The 21,687-nt window shown below is 35.0% G+C and overlaps 1 long non-coding RNA gene across 1 annotated transcript in view; it reads right to left on the bottom strand.

Annotated features, from left to right (window-relative positions):
* Positions 1-2,233: 2,233 nt before the first annotated feature.
* LOC141502595 (uncharacterized) overlaps positions 2,234-21,687 on the bottom strand; it is a 221,522-nt gene continuing 202,068 nt past the window's right edge. Inside the window, exon 4 of the long non-coding RNA XR_012472600.1 lies at positions 2,234-2,385. This is a non-coding gene — a long non-coding RNA (uncharacterized LOC141502595). The remainder of the gene's footprint in view (positions 2,386-21,687) is intronic.

Genomic DNA, 21,687 nt, shown 5'->3' with positions numbered 1-21,687 from the left:
CTGATATCACATGTTGGGATGTAACCCAGATTTCCACCCATCTCAGGGTTACATCTTCCATATCACAAGCCACATGCATGATTCTTTGGAGAATTGCATGATCTTGGGTACTATGTCCATCTATGACTCACTACTGACATTCAAGACCAGAGGATGGGCAATTAATTGTTTGTTGAGGTCTAACAGACAACAACCTGCCAGAATTACATCACCTTTCTCATGACTCAGCCTCAGGTTCTGAACCTAAGGTTAGGATAAGAATTACATGGAGGAGGGTCTTACTCCCACACAGTGGGAGTTACAAAACCACACAAGGAGCTATGTAGTCACTTGGAGTTCAGGAGAGACGCATACATTCCAGAGACTCTTAAAAGAAGCTAGTAAGAGGTAGGGGAGGTTGATTTCCTGCAAAGGCTAGCCAACATTTTAATAGTGCTTTCAGAGCTTGGTCTTTTTGAAAATTTTGTGTCTTTAATTGATCAATTATCATTCTTATCTACTTACATTCCATGTTATCTTATTGGAAGTCTCCTTTTTAGTACTACCCCCCCCAAAGTCATTAGAGTAAATTCCTACCAGATGATATCATAACAGGCTGCTGTAAATCATATAACATGTAGATACCATTAAAGCAATGTGTGCGCCTGTTTGATACAAAACCATCTAACTTTATTATGAGTTTGCTATAAAATGTGCCATGTTATATTTAATAATATGAAAAAGTTTGTTCTTTAATATATAGCTTTGCTGCTTTAGTGAAATGTGTTACCAGAGCATCAAATAAGCAAGAAAAAGTCTATCATTTGGAATTTTTTTTTAACTTTTCTTAAAGCAGGGTTACATTTTTTTCTCTATGAAAAAGCAGATGTTCTAAAGCTACGAGTAATTGTAAACCAGCAATATATGCTCAAAGGTTGAACTATAATATTTACAGTAAGCTGTTCTAGTGAGCAATGTCTCCATGGTGACTTTCTGTAGAGAAGTGAGAGTAGACTTGGCAGTCTGTCCAAGCTGATATAGACCTCATTGATCACAAAGTCAGTTCATCACAGACCCAAATTAGGCTAATGCTGACGAGTCCTTCTTGATGTCAGCACATCTCTACCTGCTGGAGACAAATACAGGAAATAAATACAAAAGTCCCTCTTAAATGAAGCCCTTTCCATTGGCTGCCTTCAGACCATGATGGGCAATTATCAGGATTCTGTAATGGATGCAAAGAGATGGAGCTTTGACAGTTATTTGTATCTGGGAAGTGATTCTGATTTTAGGGTTCTAGTCATTAATAAACATGATTTTTTCTAATAATTCTTCAGGTGATAATCACTGTCATAAATATTTCTTCCTAGTTCTTAATGAATGTCACAAATATTTTTATGCAGACCTATATTAAACATAAGAATAAGTTTCTCTAGCAGAGGTCACCAATGAAGAATATGCCTGCAGTGACACCCAGGAAGCAATAAGCTTTCAGAAATAAGGTGTGCCACATAATTGATTTTGCAGATATTATTGTGTACTGGATAAGGGCATGAGTTTATTTCTTTAAAAGACCTCTGTTAAACTTATTCCTGATAGAGTGTTTATTCATTATGGATTAAATCCAGTTAAGACTTTCTTTTAATGTGCACTTGTAGAAGCTTATTAGTCACTCACATCATAGTGTGAATTCCATTTTTCATAATGATATTACCTTTTAAAAATTCTTCTATTTCAAATCCTATATCAAATCAATTGCAAAATCTTCTTTCTTCCTTTTACTAAAAAAAGGAAAGGAAAAAAGTTGATGGGAAGATAGCAAGCAAAGCATTTCAATAGTCCTAATGAAGTCACTAACCTCTCCACCACATTAGAGTAAAAACAAGGACAAAGAGGCTTTCTTGACTGATGAATAACTTTGATGTCTTGTTTGAAGATTGAAGGAACTTGGGATTCAATTTAACTTGGAGAAGAGATTCCCCTGAGAAAACATGATAATTGTCGTCAAGTGCTTGAAGCATAATTATACAAAGGTAGGATTAATTTTGTTTAGTTTGACCCAAGAACAGCAGAACCAGACAAGCTTCAAAACTTGTCAATGAGTTACCCTAGTTATATTAAAACTTAACTTGCTGGAATGGGTGGATGAGAACAATTTGTTCCAACAGCCATAACAGTACTGGGAGCAGGCATTGTGATGTATTTAGATGTTGGCCATAATTGAAGATGCCAAGGTTATCCATTGCATCCTGGGGCATCACCCGTTGTTTTGTCATTTGTCCTGCCACTGGACTTCTATGAATTCAGGAAGAAAGAGTGAGGCTGATGACTTTGTGCAACTCTGCCTCATTTACATTCAATTCACATGCAAGTCAGGACATCCCCCATAATGTCCCTGGTCCTTTCCTGAAAAAAAAAAAAAGCATGGACAATAGTTATAGCAATATATTACTGGTGGTAATTAAGCTGATCTAAAGTGAATAAGAGTTGTATTCTTAGTTTGTCTGTGTCAGCAATAGTAGAGTATGGCTTGTCAAAAGCTGGTAGGCATCTTACATTATATTCCTAATATCTATCGCATGCAAACTCTTCTCTATACCTACTGCCACCGTACTTATAATATAGGACATCATTATCCATCATTTAGATTACTACAAGGATTTTCTGACCAGAGTTTTCATACTTAGTTGTATTACCTTCCAAACTACCCTTTCCTTTTCCCTAAATTCAACCTTCCAACTTCCATCTAAGTGACACTGCATGGTCTGTCCTTCAAACATAGAATGTATTGTCTCTTCACTTAAATCTTGTAATATTTTATTTCCTTTAAAGATCAACACAAATACTACTTTCTTTGTCAAGATTTTCCCGACACCCCTCATAACCCCACCAAGGAGTCAGTCAGAAAGCATTTATTAAGTGCCTAATCTGTGCCAGACACTGTCCTAAGAACTAGAGAAACAGAGAATGGCAAAAGATGGTAAAAGACCTGCTTTCAAGGAACATGTGGTCTATCAGGAGAGGTCAAATGCAAATAATTATGTACATATACAAGAGCAATCAAGAACTAGTATTTTTTTTTAATGTATGTGTACCAAATAGCAATACATCCATATTCCTTTTAATTTTTTGGAGGCAATGAAGGATAAATGATTTGCCCGGGATTGCATAGCTATAGGTGTCTGAGGCAGGAATTGAACTCAGCTCCTTCTGACTCCAGGGTCAGTGCTCTAAGCGCTGAGCAATTTAGCTGTCCCCTCAGACCACTATTATTAAGGTAATCAGAAAAGACTTCTTGCAGAAAGGGGAAATTTTTAAGCTGAAACTTTAAGGAAGCTAGGAATCAGAGATGAGGGGGAATAGGGAATAGTCTAGAATCAAGAAATGACTTGTCTAATGCAAGAAATTATAAGGACAGCTTCCTATAGGGCATCATGTTCTGGAAGGAATAAGAGAACTGGAAAATTAATAAAATACCAAGTTATAAAGTTTGTCTTTAAAAAACAAACAGAAAAATTTATATTTGATTCTGGAGCAATAAAAGTCACTGGAGTTGATTGAATAGGGCAAGATAATAAGTTTTAACAAGATCATTTGGCAATTAAAGGAAGAATGGACCAGAGAGGAAAGACTCTTTAGGCAGGGTGATCAATTATCAGGCCATTGCAATAGTCTAGGTATAAGGTGATGAGTGCCTGCATTAAGTTAGTGGCAGCATAAGAAGAGAGATGGGAACTGCTAAGAGAGAAGTTACAAAGGCTGAAATATGCAAGATGAGAGAGGGTGAGAAGACAAGGATGATTTCTAATCCATGAGTTTAGGGGACTAGAAGAATAATGGAAAAAGATAATGAGTTCAATTCTGGACTTGTTTAAGAAGTTTATGAAATATCCAGTTTAGAATGTAATAAAATGTTCTCATAGAATGATGTGATACTGAAAAGTAGGAGAGTTTACACAAATTATTCTGAGAATCATTTGCACAAAATGATAGTTGGGAGCTGATGGGATTCCCATGTAAAATAAAATAGAGAAAAAAAGAAAAGACCCCATGAAAGAGCTTTGGACATAATCATCATGATGCTCGGACAAATAGGAACACCAGTAAGTAGAGCATAATATCATGGAAAATAGAAAGAAGAGATTTTCAGGAAGAGTGTAACAATGCCAAAAGCTCTAGAGAGTTGAAGAAGAGATAGACTAAAGACCACTAAATTTAACAGTTAAAATACTCTTGGTATCTTTAGAAAGAGAAGTTCTAGTTCAATGATGAAGTCAGAAACCAAACTGCAGAGTTAAGAAGAGAGTGCCCACAGGGCACCCCACCTCCCAGGCAAGTCTGCTTCTATGAGACTGGGACTCTCTCTTTTATCTTATAATACTTGTGTGTTAATTAAGTAGATATTAGATACAGAATGTACGCAGTTGTTTAAGGGGAAAGCACTTGTTTTTGTTGTATTTCCCATACTAGTTACAATATCTGGTGCATAGTCAATGTCTAATAAATATTGTTAAAATAAATTGAATTGAATAACTCATTCTGAGATGGAGATGACCTCAGATTCTTGAAGGCTCTGCCATTAAGTACATATGATGCATGTGTTCTATCATACTGGAAAGGCTTCTAGAATGATGAAAATAATAGACTGAGCATCAAGTTAGTGGCAGCATAAGAAGAGAGATGGGAACTGCTAAGAGAGAAGTTACAAAAGCTGAAATATGCAGGATGAGAGAGGATGATGTTCTGAAGATGATGATATGATGATGGTAATGATGTTTGTCCTTTGTTCTCAATGAAGACCATGAGATTCCATAACATGTGAATTGGATTTTAGTGAGGCAGTTGCTGTGCTAAGCTACCAATCTCGCTTTCTGCTCTTAGGTTATCTGGCTCCAGTGGCCAGATATGAATCAGAATTACTGAAGATGGCCCTTGGATGCAAGGTAATCAGGGTTAAATGACTTGCCCAAGGTCTGGATTTGAACTCAGTCCTCCTAAAGCCCATCTAGTTGATCCTGTTCTGGAGAGAGCAATGTAGTTAAATGTAGAGACTCATTGAAAGTAGATTGTCTGTCTCATGATGGTATGATACTTACATTGGTCATGGTAATCTATGAAACAAAAAAAAATTAAAATGGCAATCTGTCCTACTTCTGAGACGATGATCATAAAGTGGTGGAAAAGAGTAATAGAGGATCCAAGAATCAAGAATTTTAATGATGTTTAACAACTTTAACCTAGTCATAGATATTCTAGATGGGAAATCCTTGTCTGATGATTCTGAAATAACTGATCTTTTGCTAGAAGTAAAATCAGAACCTAGACAGCAATGAAAGGGAAGTTCAGTATTTCTTCTTGGAAAGTGATGAGTTGACTTTTTACATTTCCAAAGGCAAAGATAACCATAATTTCATGGATCATTTGGTCATTTTGATAAGCCATGCCATCATGAATTATTTGAATGATAATGACAAACAAAAACACATTAATAGTAATCTTGTCCTAGGGCAGCTAGGTGATGCAGAGGATAGAGCACTGACCCTGGAGTCAGGAGAACCTGAGTTCAAATCCAGCCTCAGACACTTAATTATAATTACCTAGCTGTGTGACCTTGGGCAAATCTTAACTCTATTGTCTTGCAAAAACTAATAAAATAATAACAATAATAATAATAAAGTTTAAATCGATGAGGGAACTGAGACTTAGAGATGAAAGAATTTGCCCAAGGTCACATGGGTACAAAGTAATAGAATATAGATTTAAACCTTAATGTTCTGATCCTAGAAGCAGCATTTTTCCATAGAACCATCCTGCTCTTATAATTCTACAAAGCAGAGGAGTCAACATAAGACCAGCACTTGCTGCCTGCATTGTGATCTGCCATAAAACTTCCAAGAATGACCAGAAACAGAATATAAACTGTGATTATACAGTATTTAAAAAATAAATGGAAATATAATAGAACATTGGCAATAATAATAGGTTTTTAAGCTGATATTAGAGTGATACCCCTGCTGAAAAGAACTAGAGATGACTCTTCAAATTAATCAGCAGTTAATGAAATATTTGATGATTTCAATGTAAAAATAGATATGAAAATTCTGGCCAAAATATTTTGTCAAAATGTGATTCAGTAATATGAAAACAAGGAGGTCAGAGACTTGCAGATACCATAGAAGTGTCACACCTACCTAAGAATATTTTCCTCAAGATTAGAGTTAGAAAGTTCTGAATATGGTGAGTTGTGAATAATACCTTGAAAAATGACATTGACCATTTTAACAAATAGTAAATAATAAGTTACTGATGTGGGGACCATGTCAACTGTATAGTCAAATAATTCATATTTTAAAATAAAATAACAAATATTGAACTAGAAAAATTCATAAAATGGAGGGAAATATAGAGTACAAAAATACTTCAACATGATAGATCTAATTGAGATAGGAATGTGAAGGAATGAGAAGAGGATAAAGGAAAAGATAATAATATGCACTATCATATATTAAGCTTCAAAATCACAGAATTTAATTTTGAAAGGATCCAGTTAGACATTTTTTCCCTTGATCTATAATCTTTTCCAGAATATACCTCAAAATAGGTTCTCCAGATCTACTGAAAAACTTCCAGTAAGAGATGATTAATTACCTCAAAAGCAACCCATTTCAGTTTGTCAGAGCTCTAAGTTTTAGGAATATCAAACCTAAATTTACTTCTCTAAAGCTTCTATTTATGATTACTAGTTTTATGGTTTGGAACAAAGCACAAATATATGTATATATATATATATATATACACATATAATATACATAATATATGCAACATAATATATAATAATATAATATAATATTTTATATATATACATATAAATAATTCTTTATCCATGTGCCCTTCAAATTTTTGAATATTAGCCCTTATCCCCAAGACTTCTTTAGGCCAAAAAACTATAATTCCTTCAACAATCCACATATGGACTTGAAGTCAGGGCACCTGTGTTCAAATTCTAGCTTTGTCACTCACTGCCATATGACCCAGGATAATGCACCAAGACTCTCTTGTTCTGTTTCCTCACCTATAAAATGGGGGCATTGGTCTAAATAGTCTTCAAGGTTCTTTACCCTTACAGAGTCTATGATTCCATGATATGAACTTGAGGTCTGCTACCACCCTGATTGCCACTGTCTAGTAACTAGATTCTTTGATTCTAGTCATTCTAGAGCAGGACCAAGAACAAATCCCAGACCATACTAGGGAATCAAAAAATTAATGAATACTCTAGATCTGGTTATCTAGTCACTTTCAAATCTGCATAATTTTACTATTTTAAAGTAATCATCTTTCCATCATTTGCATAAGAGTATGAGAAAATTGTAATAATATGCTTTAGCAAAATCTAAGTCTTATTAGTTTAATATAAGGAAGGAAATAAAAATTGAAGAACTTACTCTATACCAGATACATGCTAAGTACCTTCTCATTTGATTCTTCCAACACCCCAAGAAAGTAGAATTATATTATTATTATTATTATTATTATTATTATTATTGATGTTGATGTTATTATTGTTCTCATCATATTAAAATTGAGGAAACTGAGGCAGATAGAGGTTAAGTGACTTGCACTGGGTGCAACCAGTAAGGTTATGAAGTTATACTGGACTTGCATCCAGTAAGTTTAGGAAACTAGATTGGAATTTGTCTTCCTAACTCCAGATCTAGTGTCCTATCCATTGTGCCACCTAGCTATCTTCTACATTAAAAAATATATATATATATATATGGCTAGTCTGGCAAGATGTGTTCTTAATATGGTCTTTCTGGATCTTTGTGATCAGCACTTCCTTTTTTGAGAAGTTCACTAACCATGCCTTTAAAAATATCCTCCAGAATTTTGCTGGAAATCAAAGCCAAGCTCTCTAATCTATACTTTGAAGATGTATTTCCCTTTGTTGAAAATTGAAACAATATTTTCCCTTGTCCAATTTTGTGGAACTTCTTTCATTCTCCAAACCCTTTCAGTGCTTACTGACAGTGGCTCAGCAATCACATCTGCTAGTTCTTTCAGTAGCCAAGAATGTTTGAAGCCAGGTGACTGAAATTCAAAAATAGCCAAATACTCTGTTACTCTTGCCTTATATATCTTGAGTATCAACTCTCCATAAACCAAATTTGATCTATCTTTTCCAGTTCAAAGATCATTCTTGCTGACAGGGAAAACAGAACCAAAATTTTATTGAACAGCTTTGTTCTCTGTCATAAGTTTTCATTATCCCATTCCCTCCTAGCAACAGTCTTAATTGATGTAAATCAATTATCAAAAGGAACCCTATTCTCCCTCCCCACCCCATACAAAAAAAAAGCTAAAATCTCCTCAACTAGAAAATGATTCATCGCTTTTACCCAGTAGAGAGAAAGAGTTGGCAGCCAAGAAGAAAACCAGCTTAGAAAACAAACTCATTTTGAAAGATTTGTGGAGGAAGATGGTACTTCAATTTTATTCTTTTGCTACGTCCTCCACCTTGTTTTCATTCCATAGAACAACAGACAGTATTAAATCTCTCCTCTAAAAAGATGCTTCTATTTCACATATTAAGATCATTTATGTTCCTTGAGAGATGTTGACAAGTTTTGTAACTCTAACAACCGTCTGATTGGGTTTTTTTTTTTATTTATTTAAGGCAATGGGGTTAAGTGACTTGCCCAGGTCACACAGCTAGGTAATTATTAAGTGTCTGAGGTCGCATTTGAACTCAGATCTTCCTGACTCCAGGACTGCTGCTCTATCCTTTGTGCTACCTAGCTGCCCCAACCATCTGATTGTTAACATTAAATGAAGCTCCAAACAGGGAAACACATGCTCACCAAAGGTGAGTTATCATGGGGGAAATACATTACATAATACAAATTAATGAGGACTTCTTCATGAATAGCTAAGTCCTCCAGATGCCCTTCTTTTTGGAGAACATCTTGCTGCTTACATTGGGTGGTAGCACATTCACTCAAAAGAGGTTCACCTAACCATTCACAAAGAAAAACTAAGTAGATTAAGAATATCTATCTTTGAATAATAGAATTTAGACTATCATTTGTATTTGGAAAGAATTTATATAATTAATATGATAGGCTTTTTGTTTTGTTTTGTTTTGTTTTTGCAAGGCAATGAAGTTAAGTGACTTGCCTAAGGTCACACAGATATGAGGCTGAATTTGAATTCAGGTACTCCTGACTCCAGGGCCAGTGCTCTGTAGATGATAGTTTATATCTAAGACAAACACTTCAGATGATCAATAAATCTGATCCAGAATTGAATAAAAAGTATAAGTGTAATAAATTTTATTTAAGAAATTGTTTAGTGCTTTTAAGGGACTCTAGTTTCTCTCTGAAACAACAAACAAAAGAACCATACAATGCTGTATTTCTTAATCATGAAATCTGAGAGTAATAAAAATTGTGATCACTCAAAGGGTAATAAAGAGAATGTGTTGAGCCTAAATAGGATACATCTTGTTATTAGTGGTGAAATCCAAGCAAAAATAGAAAAGATATCACTAAAGAGACTGAATACATCTGGAAAGGGAGTGACTTGCTGCATCAGACTTAGAGAAAGACCTCTACATATTTGGGTAAAACACTGTAAATGATCTAATGAAAAACCCACAAAAGTAGTATCCAATGAGAAAGTGTGGATGGATTGTAATCTGAACTAGTTGGGGTTATTTTCACATTGATGAAATCGCAAATCCCCAGAGGTATTAGAGTATGCAGAGATATGATCCTGTGATTTCATGGCTTGAAATCTTTTAATACATACCTATCACTTACCAAAGTCTAAACTTCTTAGGCTGGCATAGAAGATGTTCCCTAATTTATCTTCACACAAACTATACTTCCTTCTTCCTCTGCCTTTTATTTATTTATTTATTTTTAAACTGATATGCTTTTTCCTTCCTTTCAGCTTTTGGTCTCTAGCCACTTGTACAGAGCTGATCTCTGTAATTTAGTTCTAACGTTAAGTAGGGGAACCTTGAAGAGTTTTTGAGGATGGAGTGGGGTGGGTGAGGTAAAATTGCTTGTGATAGAAAATTAGGGTACCATATGAAATCCTGAAAGGAATGATTTCAGAGAAATACAGGAAGATAAACAAGGCTTAGGAATTCTGAACAATATGGCAAGCCACAATTACTCACTTCTGGCTAGAGAAATGATAGATTCAGAGTATCAATGATGGAAGCATGTTTTGTTTCATTTCAGGTTTTGTTTGAATATGACCAATGTACAAATTTGTCTTGCTTAAGTCTATATGTTGTGATGATTTTGTCTTGTTTTTGTTTTCTTTCTCAGTGCAAGGGAGAGAAAAGTGGGTGAGAGGGAGAGAGAGAGAGAGAGAGAGAGAGAGAGAGAGAGAGAGAGAGAGAGAGAGAGAGAGAGATTGAAAATAAAACTGAATTTAAAAAATTTAAATTAGTATCACTGTTTCTGCCAGTTTACCAAGATAGAATTTAAGATATAGTTAAGATGAAGGAAAGATCAATGCTACAATGGTTGATGTGTAAGACTGGCAACAGACATAACTTTTGGATAAATTTGTATAAACAAAAAATAGAAAACTGATGTGGATGTGCCTTTGATAGTTTGGAAAGGACTTAAACTATGGTTATAGGAGTAAGCCACTGCCTTCCTTTCTTTAGGTTCTGAGCATGCCCCAGCACTGTACAGAATTTACTGACCAGGGTGGGGCTGGGGGGAGAAAGAGATAAGGAGATAGAGTGTATATGTATTCCTGGATCTGAAGCTTGAGGGGGGTCAAGTTATCTGAAAGAAAACCTTGCAAAGACAGAGCAATTCAGATTCAGCCTATATTGCATATCTGATAAAGAAATCTCAGGTTCCACCCTATTCCTCTAGGGCCACCTTTGAGAAAGTCTCCTAAATTATACTTATCACTCCCAAGAGAAAGTGATCTGATAAATTCATTCACACTATGGCGTTAAGAACTTAACTCTCCCATAAATATTTGCATTTAAAAGAAGAAAAGGAATTGCTTAACCCAAAGGAATAAACTATTTCAGGCATCAATGGGGCCCTTTCATAGGATGAAGTTGACACATGCCTCTTCTCCCTAGGTGTTGCTTGTTAATTCTTAAAGTAATTTCAGACTCAGAAGTTGTAATTAGATCTGCTATAAACACTTCTAAGGGGAGATTCTCTTGTAGAGGTCAGACTTTTTTAGAAATAGAATTGCTTACTCAGGGGAAAGACACTTTATCATAGAAGACTGTATTACTACAAATTTCATAACAATATAGTTTTTTTAAATAGGCATCAAAAGGGAATTATTATTATGCATTAAAGGCTAGTTGGCATTATATTTATCATTTTCCAAATGCTCCTATTCAGATGCTGATGTACTAAGAAAGCCCTGAAAAACTACAAACTCTGACAATGGGAAACAGATCTGTCTGATTCTCCACACTGAAAAAACAAAGTACCCTGATACATCTGGATAGACAGACCATTAAATTTGTCTGTCTATATGTCTTTATGGATAAATGATGCAGATGGAAAATAAACTGAAATCCAAACTGGATAGTAGGAGATGATTCAATTAAATTGTACAATATTTTATCAAAACATTATTCTATGTACTGGTCATAGCGAGATTTTTGTTTTGTTTTTATTTTGTTTGTTTTTAAAGGGGAAAAAATTTTAAATGTCTGCCTAAAATAGCTTACATTCTACTGGAAATAAGACTGGATGACATTTTGGAAATTCCATACTATTTTTAATGATGCCAAACTAGCTGACTTCTGTAAAGATTCACCTCTTTAGCAAAAATTTTAATCTGTTAATGTCACATCAGTTATATTTTATCTGGCACTATTCTTGGCTGTCATGCCTTCCTTCTTGCCAAGATCAAATGTTTGTTCTTAAGGTGGTTTCTGGGAACTCTTGTCTTTAATGCCTGTTATAATGATAATCAAATTATTGCCTTTTTCTTTATCCAGTTACCAATTTTTTTTTTAGTGTCAATAGCTTTCAGGAATAGGTCAAAACAGAGTTATGCTTTCCTGCTTTGTCTATTTTCTTCTGATTTAGTGTTGATTTTTGACTTTGCTCTAATTAGTTCAATATAGAAAACATTAATAACTAATCATTTTTGTTAACATTATCTTTTAAGTTGTAATTAATTTTCTTTGGGGAGGTTATTTAATTCTTATTATGTCCCGCACCTTTCAACTATTAAAAATATACTCATGATAATGTAATCTTTTGAGCTGTCTACAACCCAGGACCTTTTTTTTTTTTAGGTTTTTGCAAGGCAAGCAGGGTTAAGTGGCTTGCCCAAAGCCACACAGCTAGGTAATTATTAAGTGTCTGAGACTGGATTTGAACCCAGGTACTCCTGACTCCAGGGCCAGTGCTTTATCCACTGTGCCACCTAGCTGCCCCTCAGGACCTTTTTTAAAAAAAAATTTCACTTGTGAAAACATCTTCCAACATATTTTCACTGTCTTAAGACCAGCTTTATAATATAGTCACAAACAATATGTGTATATATATATATATATATATATATCCCTTTGATTTGGAAGAGCTTTTCAAGTTTTTATAGAATTCCTCTGCTTTTTATCCTCTGAAGTAAATATTGATGCAAACTCTAATAGTGTTTTCTCATATTTTTATTGTTGGTATTATTTTTGTCTCTTCTCATCATTAGCACATCTCATTGAAATAATGTTTTTATTTGGTTTTGGTGCAGAAAGAGATTGACTCTACTCCTTCCTTTATTATCCTTTTCAGGAAGAAACTAATGCATCCGTCTGTTTATGATAATTTCCTTTTGTCATGAAATAAAAAAAATATGAATAACAGCTCTACATATATCATACCATCTGAACCTACCTTTTGAAGTCATTATTATTGAGTCATTATCACCATAAGGAAACTGAGGCACAGAAAGTTTAAATGATTTGGTTGTGATCACATAGCTAGTAGGCAGAAGTTAAACTTATATTTCTAACTTTAAGTCTAGCATTCTATCTACTTGTTATTAGAGACCTCAATTTAACCTCTCAATATATTAAACAATTCTCTGAGACTCTTAAGTAGCAGAGAAGGTGCTGATTAATAATTGGTAAAGGGAGCTTCCTTACCTGAAAGATCTCTATAGCAATGAAATCCCAGGTCCGATCCCTATCCTGATTCCCAGTGGATAGTATAGTGCCTGACATGTTCTATTTCATAAATGCGTGCTGAATACTGAATGGATTATTGACATAAAGAGGAGCCATTAAAGGATTCCAGAATGGAAAATAGAGACTTTTCCTTCCAGAACCTCCATTTAAGGATGGAGCCTGGGTCAATCATCTCTTCATTTCCTATCTGACTGTTCTACTCTGCATGTCTCTTATTATGCCCATGCACTGGGTAGCTTCTCCCATGTTGTTTTTCTATTTTCTTTTGTATGTTGATTTTCCCCATTAGATCACAAGTTCTTTGAAGTCAGAAACTGTTTTTTGCTTCTTGTAGTATCTGCACTGGTACATAGTACATGCTTAATAAATGTTTATTGACGGACAGACTAAAGGATAGGATCTCACCTGAGATGAGGAAGGATCCCAAGGAAGAATTTTAAAGAATTTGCACATTTAAGGGACATACAATGGATAATGAATGAATAAAGGAGACTGGAATGGACTGTTCAAGTAGGCAGGAAAAAAATAGTACTCCAGAGGCCAAGGGAGGAAACAGTATGCAGAGGTGGTGGTCAATTCTGTCAAACCTACAAAGAGGTCAACAATGATGAGAATGGAGAAAAAGGCCCTGGATTTAATAGTAAAGAGATTAGTAATAATCTTGGAGAGAGCAGTTTTAGTACAGTGATAGAGTCATAATCCAGATCACAAAAGGTTGAGGAGTGAGTGGACACAACATGTTGGCAAAGATTATCAGACATAGGTGTTGTTAATGTTGGAGCAACTGTGGGAAGGAAGCAAAATAACAACTGCTTATCTAAGGTCCTACTATATGCTAAACACTTTACAATTTCTATCTCTTTTGAGCCTCACAAAAACCCTGGAAGGCAGGTGCTATGGATTATTTCCATTTTGTACCTGGGAAAACTGAGACAGCAAGAAGTTAAGTGATTTTCCCAATGTGACACATCTAGCAAGTAGATAGGTTAGATTTCATATCAAGTTCATCCTGATAGACTCAGCATTCTATATTCTATACACCTAGCTGCCTATGAGAAGACAGGCACACTAAATAATAAAGTATTAGTAAAACTCCAGATAGATTCAATCATTCTAAAAAGGAATTTTGAATTATATGAGAAAAGTGGTTACATTAATTGATTGACCAAACAGTTTAGACTTTTGAACCAAACCTACTGACAAGTATTTGGCATATACCTTTTGAAAGTTTTCACTTCAATAGAAACAGAAGTAAAAGTGAAAGGAAAGAAGAAAGAGAATAGAATATTCATAGCAATAATTTTTATATTAAAATGAACTGGAATCAATATTTATTGTTTTGTATTGAATTCTCTCATGTTCTGCTGTGTATATGGAAATGTTCTTTCCTTTTTTCATTTTGTATTTAAGTTTAAAAAAGAAAAAAACAAAGGTTAAAAAAGCAACAATTATCATCAAAAACTACTAGTAAGAACATTTGTGGTCTAAGGATCTCAATTCTTATAAAAATCAAAGTTAAAAACTAATTTTGAAGTAACCTAAAAAGAAAGAAACAAAATGAACTGGAATCAAAGTACATTCTATCAATTTGGAAATGGCTAAATAAATTGTGGTATATGAATGGAATGAAATATGATTATAATATAAGACCTAAAGGAACTAATGCATAACAAAGTGGGCAGATGAGCAAAGCAATTATACAATGATTCAATTGTATAGAATGTATACAATACTTTACAATTATACTATTTTCAATAATATTTTTCAAAGAACATTTAAATGACATCCTAGGCTATATAATTATTTTGACCAATCTTGATACTAAAAGAGGATAAGGAAATGTGCCTCTCTCCTTTCACTGGAGTTAGAGGACTAGGGAGGGATATGGGTTGTTATAAATGTCATCATGAACATTAACAAAGTTGATTGATTTTTCTAAACTATTCTAACTATCCCTTTGATAAAAGAGATGAGAAGGATATGTATTTTCAAAAATAGCTGATATAAAATCAGAAGATACTAATAAAAATTTACCAAGTGGAAGAATCAAAATAGGCAGATCTTTATAGAAACTAGTGGTGAGAGTGAGGAAAGATAGATGTTAGCTTGAGTAGATTAATGGAAAAATTTTTGCTTATTTTGGTTTTTAGAGTGAAGAAGACTGGAGTATGTTTTTAAGTATCCCAGGAATCCTATAGTAACAAAAAATTACAAAGAGAACATAGGAGGAGGAGAAAGGATAGAAAGAGAGTGAGAGAGAGAGAGAGAGAGAGAGAGAGAGAGAGAGAGAGAGAGAGAAGAGAGAAAGAAGAAAAAGAAGAAAAATATGATGATGATGATGAAGCTGAGGAGAGGTAGGAAGAAAAGGAAGGAGGAATCAAAGAGGGATAGAGATCTGCAGGTTAAACAATGTTGGGTTATTGGGTTTTTTAAAATTTGAAGCCATTATTACTTTATATTATATTTTGCACAAGTTGAAAACCCAGTGGTATAAGAGTCAAAGTCAGCAAAGGGTAGGATAAAATTGAATGTACAATCTCAATTAAAAGGGAAAGATCAATTAGTTCAGTTTAAGCAAAAGTTATTCTTTCAATATTGCCTTCTTAGAAAGGAAGGAAGGTGCAGAGCTGAAGCGATTTACCCAAGGTTACAGAGCAAGCTAATGGAAAAGATCTGAATGAATGTAACAGTCTTTGTTGGCTTCAAAACTAAGCTATCAGTCCTTAGCACCATTCAGATTTCTGTCTTATGCTCTAGTGACTTGATTTTATCCTCTGAGTCAAAACTTTCGAGCTGAAGTGTGCCATTTGGTCAGGTGAAACTTTTGCTTATAACTTTTAAAAGAAAAAAAGAACTCCTAACTTCATTACGTATAACTTCATGAAAGAGCTTCCTTCAACTTTCTATGTTCTCATTTAGGGAACCACAATAAAATGTAGTTTGCCTAAGAGGTTCATGTGTATGTAATTGAAAACAGGAAATGCATTTGCACCAGTAGCAACAGGATGCTCTACTTGCTGTTAGATGCTACTCTTCTTCCTCCCAGTGAAATCCAGAGGGAAGGTTGGTGACCCCAGAACTATAGTTAGGATGACTTTTGCCTGTTTTGGGGAAAACAATGTAACAACCATGACTTCACAAGTTGGGTATGGGTTTGACGGTATATTTTGGTGGAGAAAGCAGGGAGAGATACCCAGATAATCTGACTGGGTACAGTGGCACTTGAAGAGATGCCCCCAAAGAATTTTGCCTGAATAGTCATCAAATTTTGGTAGATACAATGTCTCTGGCCTGAATGTGAAATCAGGAAAAAAGTAGAGTAGACACAAGCAACATAGATTAATGATATAAGGTCCAAGCTGTCAGAGGACTAGGAAGTACTGACATGTTGGTTGCTGGGCTGTGGCTTCCAGATATCATTCCATGACTTCCAGATATTATCACTCTTAGACAAAACCCTAATGGCCTCTTCCTAATATGAAGTTTGAAAGAAAGCTTTCTAGTGTAAAACAGAATACTGATGATTTAAACACAATTTCTATTATTTCTAATAGTTCAAGATTCAAGCTCTTTTTTCTTTTTCAGAGTTTGGATTATTTATTTCTTTTTTTTTTTCAGAGTTTGGATTATTTAAAAAGGGCAAGATTCTGTTTCCATACCCAGAAAACATATGTAGATTTTAAGGCTTAAATTTTGATAGAGAACCAGTGGTTGATGTTTGGTTTTTTGTTTGTTTTGGGGGGAGTAGGGAATGAAAAACAATAGATTTGATGGAATTTACCTGTGTTTTCTTGAATCCATCTCAATTCAACTATTTGTGTTGTTTTGAAAGAGCTAACTATTTGATCTAATTAAGTTCTTGAGGGGAACATTGTTTCTGTTTGTTCTCAAATCAACTGTTTTTATTTTAATTTGAACTTTTTTATGATCTGGTTTGTGTTTTCATAGATACCACCAAAATGAACATGAGATCATCATTTCTTTCTCCTATTTCCCCTCTCCTCATGTATGAATTTCCTGCCTTCACATCCAAATCTAAACAGGCAGCTGTCTGTTTCCTTATGTTATGGGGTGAGAACATTTGGCAACTTTTATAAATGTGTTTTCTTATCTAAAGATCTTAATTTTTTTTCAGACATTCTTTTTCTTTCTAAACTTTTCTCTCTTTCCCAATGAAAAATATTATAGTATGATTTTTAAAAATACATTTTATATTTAGAGATGGAAGACCTGGATTCAAATTCCAACTGTGTATCTTACTGCCAATAAGCATTATGCAAATGGCCATATTATTTCAATGATCCCTTTCAGCTTTAAATTCATCAAAGATATGGAAAAAAAGCTTACAATTTTGTTACTATGGATGGGAGGGATTTTCTTGCGTGCTTATACAAACAAAGATCACAATCCGCCTATGATTTGGTAGAAAAGTTTGAAAAGACCCAGTTTTCCTTGCCAATTGGTGTCAGTCAGAACTTGGATCCACTACAGCTAAAGCCAATATCTGCTATCTGATATGCCATTCTGATTCAATCTTTAAAGTACTAGTTGGGAAAAGCTCTTCACCCTATTGTCTTGGCAGAACATCTAAAGATTTGCTATTCTGTTAGAATCATACAATAAGGACTAGGATTTGAATAAAAACCTATAGGGATCTTCCCAGAAACCTCTTTTGGGAGAGTATAGTATGCATCATAAATGCTATTGCCTGATGGAATGACTGATTCCTAATTTGGGTTGCAGGAGCAAGCACTCAGGATGCAGTTAGAACACTTTTTCTTTCTTTCTCATACTGAAAAGAAAAGATTGTTCAAGAAGGGGGTGGGTCTGAAAGGTGGCAGAGGGTTGGTTCTTAACAGGTGAGGTGAGACAATGGTTTTCTGGGAAAGACAAGAAATTATGCCTCTTTAGGGGAATGAGCAAATATTGTGAGGACTCAGGTTCCTGACCTGGACTTTCAGTCTTTTGTCCTTGGATTCTTCCTTCCTCCATTAGAGCATGTGAATGTGTGCAGCCCCCAGGAGGCACCAGAGCCATTTCCGCTCTTCCCAGTGGGGTTGGTGAGCCATTTAAGTAGCTTCCAGTCTTTCATCTACATATGCCATCAGACACTGTGCCCTGAATAGTCTGGGAATGTGGCCATGTGTTCGATCCTGCTGGTGTCAGCTTTAAACTGTGCCAGCTTCCACATGAGTTTGAATTCCAGGGTACGGTAATTATCAGGGATAGAACGTGTGTGCACGCCTGCGCACAAGCACACCCACACACCCACACATATAAACTGGTCTGACATCCTCAGGGTTCAATTAGACTTGAAGAGGAAATAAACAAATAGAGTGAAGGAGAGGAGGGAAATGTGGTCTAATTTTAATTTACATGGTCAGTGAGCCAAATTACCTTTTCCAAGTACTTTGGATATAAGGGTACTTAGATTTACATAGTTTATTCAATTTACATCTATCCACCTGAGTCCCTTAACTCCCAAAATCCAAACTGTGGGGAGGCAACTAGGATGCATTTTCTTTAATCCCCCAAGTTTTATTTATGTCTTTTGCATCTATATAAGTCACTTTTATATATGCTTTCCCAGTAACCTACTGAGCATTCTTCCTTTTTTTTTTTTTAGCATTCTTCCTTTTTAACCAATAATTTAAAAAAATGTTTAAGCATGATAGGCCTATTTACTATGACTTAAGGAAACATTTAACATTTCACACCTATGATCCCCTCCTCCTCTAATGAAAGTAAGGAAATGTATTTCCTGATATCCTTGCTAGATGCAAGATTGTTGCTTTATAATTGCAGTGTTCATTTTTTTATTCATTGTTCAATTTGTTTACCTATTGTATATGTCTATATGGTTTCCTAGTTCTACTTACTTCTCTCTGAATCACTTCACACGTCTTTCAATGTTTCTTTGAATTCTACATATCTGTCATTTCTTATGGACTTCTCAAATAGACTTTTTTATGTAATGCCACATTCATAAATGACAATTGCTAACATTTATGTGGTACTTAGCAAATATTATCTAATTTGATCCTCACAACACTTCTGAGGGGTAGGTACTATTTTTATCCATTTTTTACAGATGAAGAACTGAGACAGATAGTGTGACTTGTCTAGAATCATACAACTAAGAAGAATCTGATTCTGGATTTGAACTCAAGATTTCTAAACTGCAAGTCCAATGCACTAACCACAACTCTAACTAGCTGTCTAATTCATATATTCCAATTTATTTTAATATTGCCTAATCTTTCACATCAATTCATTCATTTGTTTATCAAAAGAATGCCATCAAATAAATGCATATTCTGCCAATTCTGCTTCATTGTCTTGTGATAGCACAGAAGGGATCCTCAATTCTTAAAATCTTTGCCTCTATAATAAAATAGGTCCTTCTAATTGAAAAGGGCTTGAGTATGGACTTGGCAATGAACACTTCATATGTTGTCAGGGAAACAAATCCAGCTAATTCTGAAGAGACTCATTAATATAAGGCTGGCCACAGTGGGTGATAATTTTGCTCACAGTAACTCCCAAAGAATATCTACAAAGTCAAAGAGCAATTGTGATCTGCACCCTCAGTCATCCATCAGTCAATAAGCATTTATTAAACATTTGTAGTTGGACAACCTATACTGGTGAAGCCATGGGTCATTGAAGTGTTGAAACTTTTATTATCAAAATTTGTGGTTGATTGTCTTATAATCAATTCTGTCAACCTGAAATGCTCATAAAATTCATATCAATTCAATAAGAATTTATCAAGTTCTTTCTGTGTGAAAGCTAGTATGCTAAGTTCTGGATATACAAAGACCAAAAAAAAAAAAAAAATGAAAACAGCAACATTAACAACAAATCTTCAAAGCTGGAGCTTTAAAAGCTGAAGGATTTGTACTTCGTTGATGAGATAATAGGGATCCATTAAAGATTCATTCAATTTTTCCATATCTTCAGTTTACGTGACACCTCTTTCTTAAGTCAGAGACTTCAGAACCTGATAGTCCAACTTCCAAAGACTTCTCAGGATTTAAGCTCAGGAACTATACTCTGCCCTCCCCTCTCCCTTTCTCCCCCACTTCATATAATTCTTATGTATTCTCTCTTTTGAGGTAACCAGTGAGACAATAAGTAATTGTTCAGTTCTCTGAGAAAATGCTAGGAATAAAAATACAAATAGAAAGACAGTTCATCCCTCAAGAACCTTGCATTCTAGTAGGGGAAAAGACAGTACATTAAAGAACAATGAAAGGTGGAATGGGGTAGGGCAGGCCCAGGTTGGAGCAGGGGCATAGCAGAGAAAGAATGAGACAGGGCTGGCCTGGGTGTTTTCCTTAAATGGAGGTTCTTGGAGGAGTAATCCAAACAGAGGTAAAAGATGAAGGGACAAAACATAGCTCCAGAACTGGAGTGAGTTTCAGGGATGAAGAGCTTTCAGGGTATTGAAAGTTCAAAATGAAGTATGAAGAGGAATGAGATAGGCACCAGTAAGAATCTTTTCATTGGTTTCTAGAAAACTGGGACACAAAAAAACTAGGAAACTGGGATAGTATGAACTTGAGTAGAACCACTCAGGTTGAATCAATTATATTCAAAGAGGCAAGTGACATGTTTCTTAAGGAGAAAGAGGACCATAATTGAATGGGCTCCATTATAGGTAATAATGGTGTTATAGGTAATAAAACCCTGAAACTAGTATAAAGAAAATATGCAGATCATCTCCTACAAACTGCACTTGTGTTGACCTTGATGATAACCTAAAATATGGAATAGACAAAATACAAACCCCAAAGATGAGCTCAAAAGGAGGGAGGGAGCTATTCCAGAAAAGAACACAATGCTCCAAGGACCAGAGAAGAGTCTAGTTTCCCCAATCTACTCTATAATTTAGCCTTAGGCAAAAACGTGAAGTCAGAGAGTTTGTTGGCAGAGTTCCTAGCCTCCTCTTTCCTTCTCTCTGTGGTATCCTCCTTCCCTTCAAGTAACTAATTACCTTCTATCAAAAATGTATCCTCAGGAAAGAAGTTGACCTCAGGCATTTGTACCTTAATATAAACTTCACCTCTTTTAGAAAGATTTGCATTTGAAGTATCATTTCTAATTTTGCCATTAAGAGAATTTGGAGTATCATGGAACAGATGGGAGTGGTATTTTGGGAAACAGGAACTTTTCCTCATCACCTGAAATAACATAACAGCACATAGTGAATTGCTTTACTCTGCCTCCTTTTAATACCAGCCCTGTCTGGAGATAGCATACATTGCTATCCATTTCAACCAAGTACTTATTAAGAACTTATTAAATTCAAGAAATTGTACCAGAGGTTGATGACTTCCATGGTTTCTCAACAATGGAACTGTACAGCAAGGAATAGCCTTCTCTCCTTACCCTTCTTGGATTCTGTGTTAAAACTTAGACCTAAAATGACAAGGAAAACTCTGCTAACTGCATTGGTGCTTCTTGTACTGTATTCTTCTGTATTGCTATAAAATGGGGATATAGGAAAT

Source organism: Macrotis lagotis, chromosome 1 (genome assembly GCF_037893015.1).
Source record: "Macrotis lagotis isolate mMagLag1 chromosome 1, bilby.v1.9.chrom.fasta, whole genome shotgun sequence".
NCBI lineage: Eukaryota > Metazoa > Chordata > Mammalia > Peramelemorphia > Peramelidae > Macrotis > Macrotis lagotis.
The sequence above is the reverse complement of the archived record's forward strand: the minus strand, read 5'-3'. Positions and strand labels throughout refer to the sequence as shown.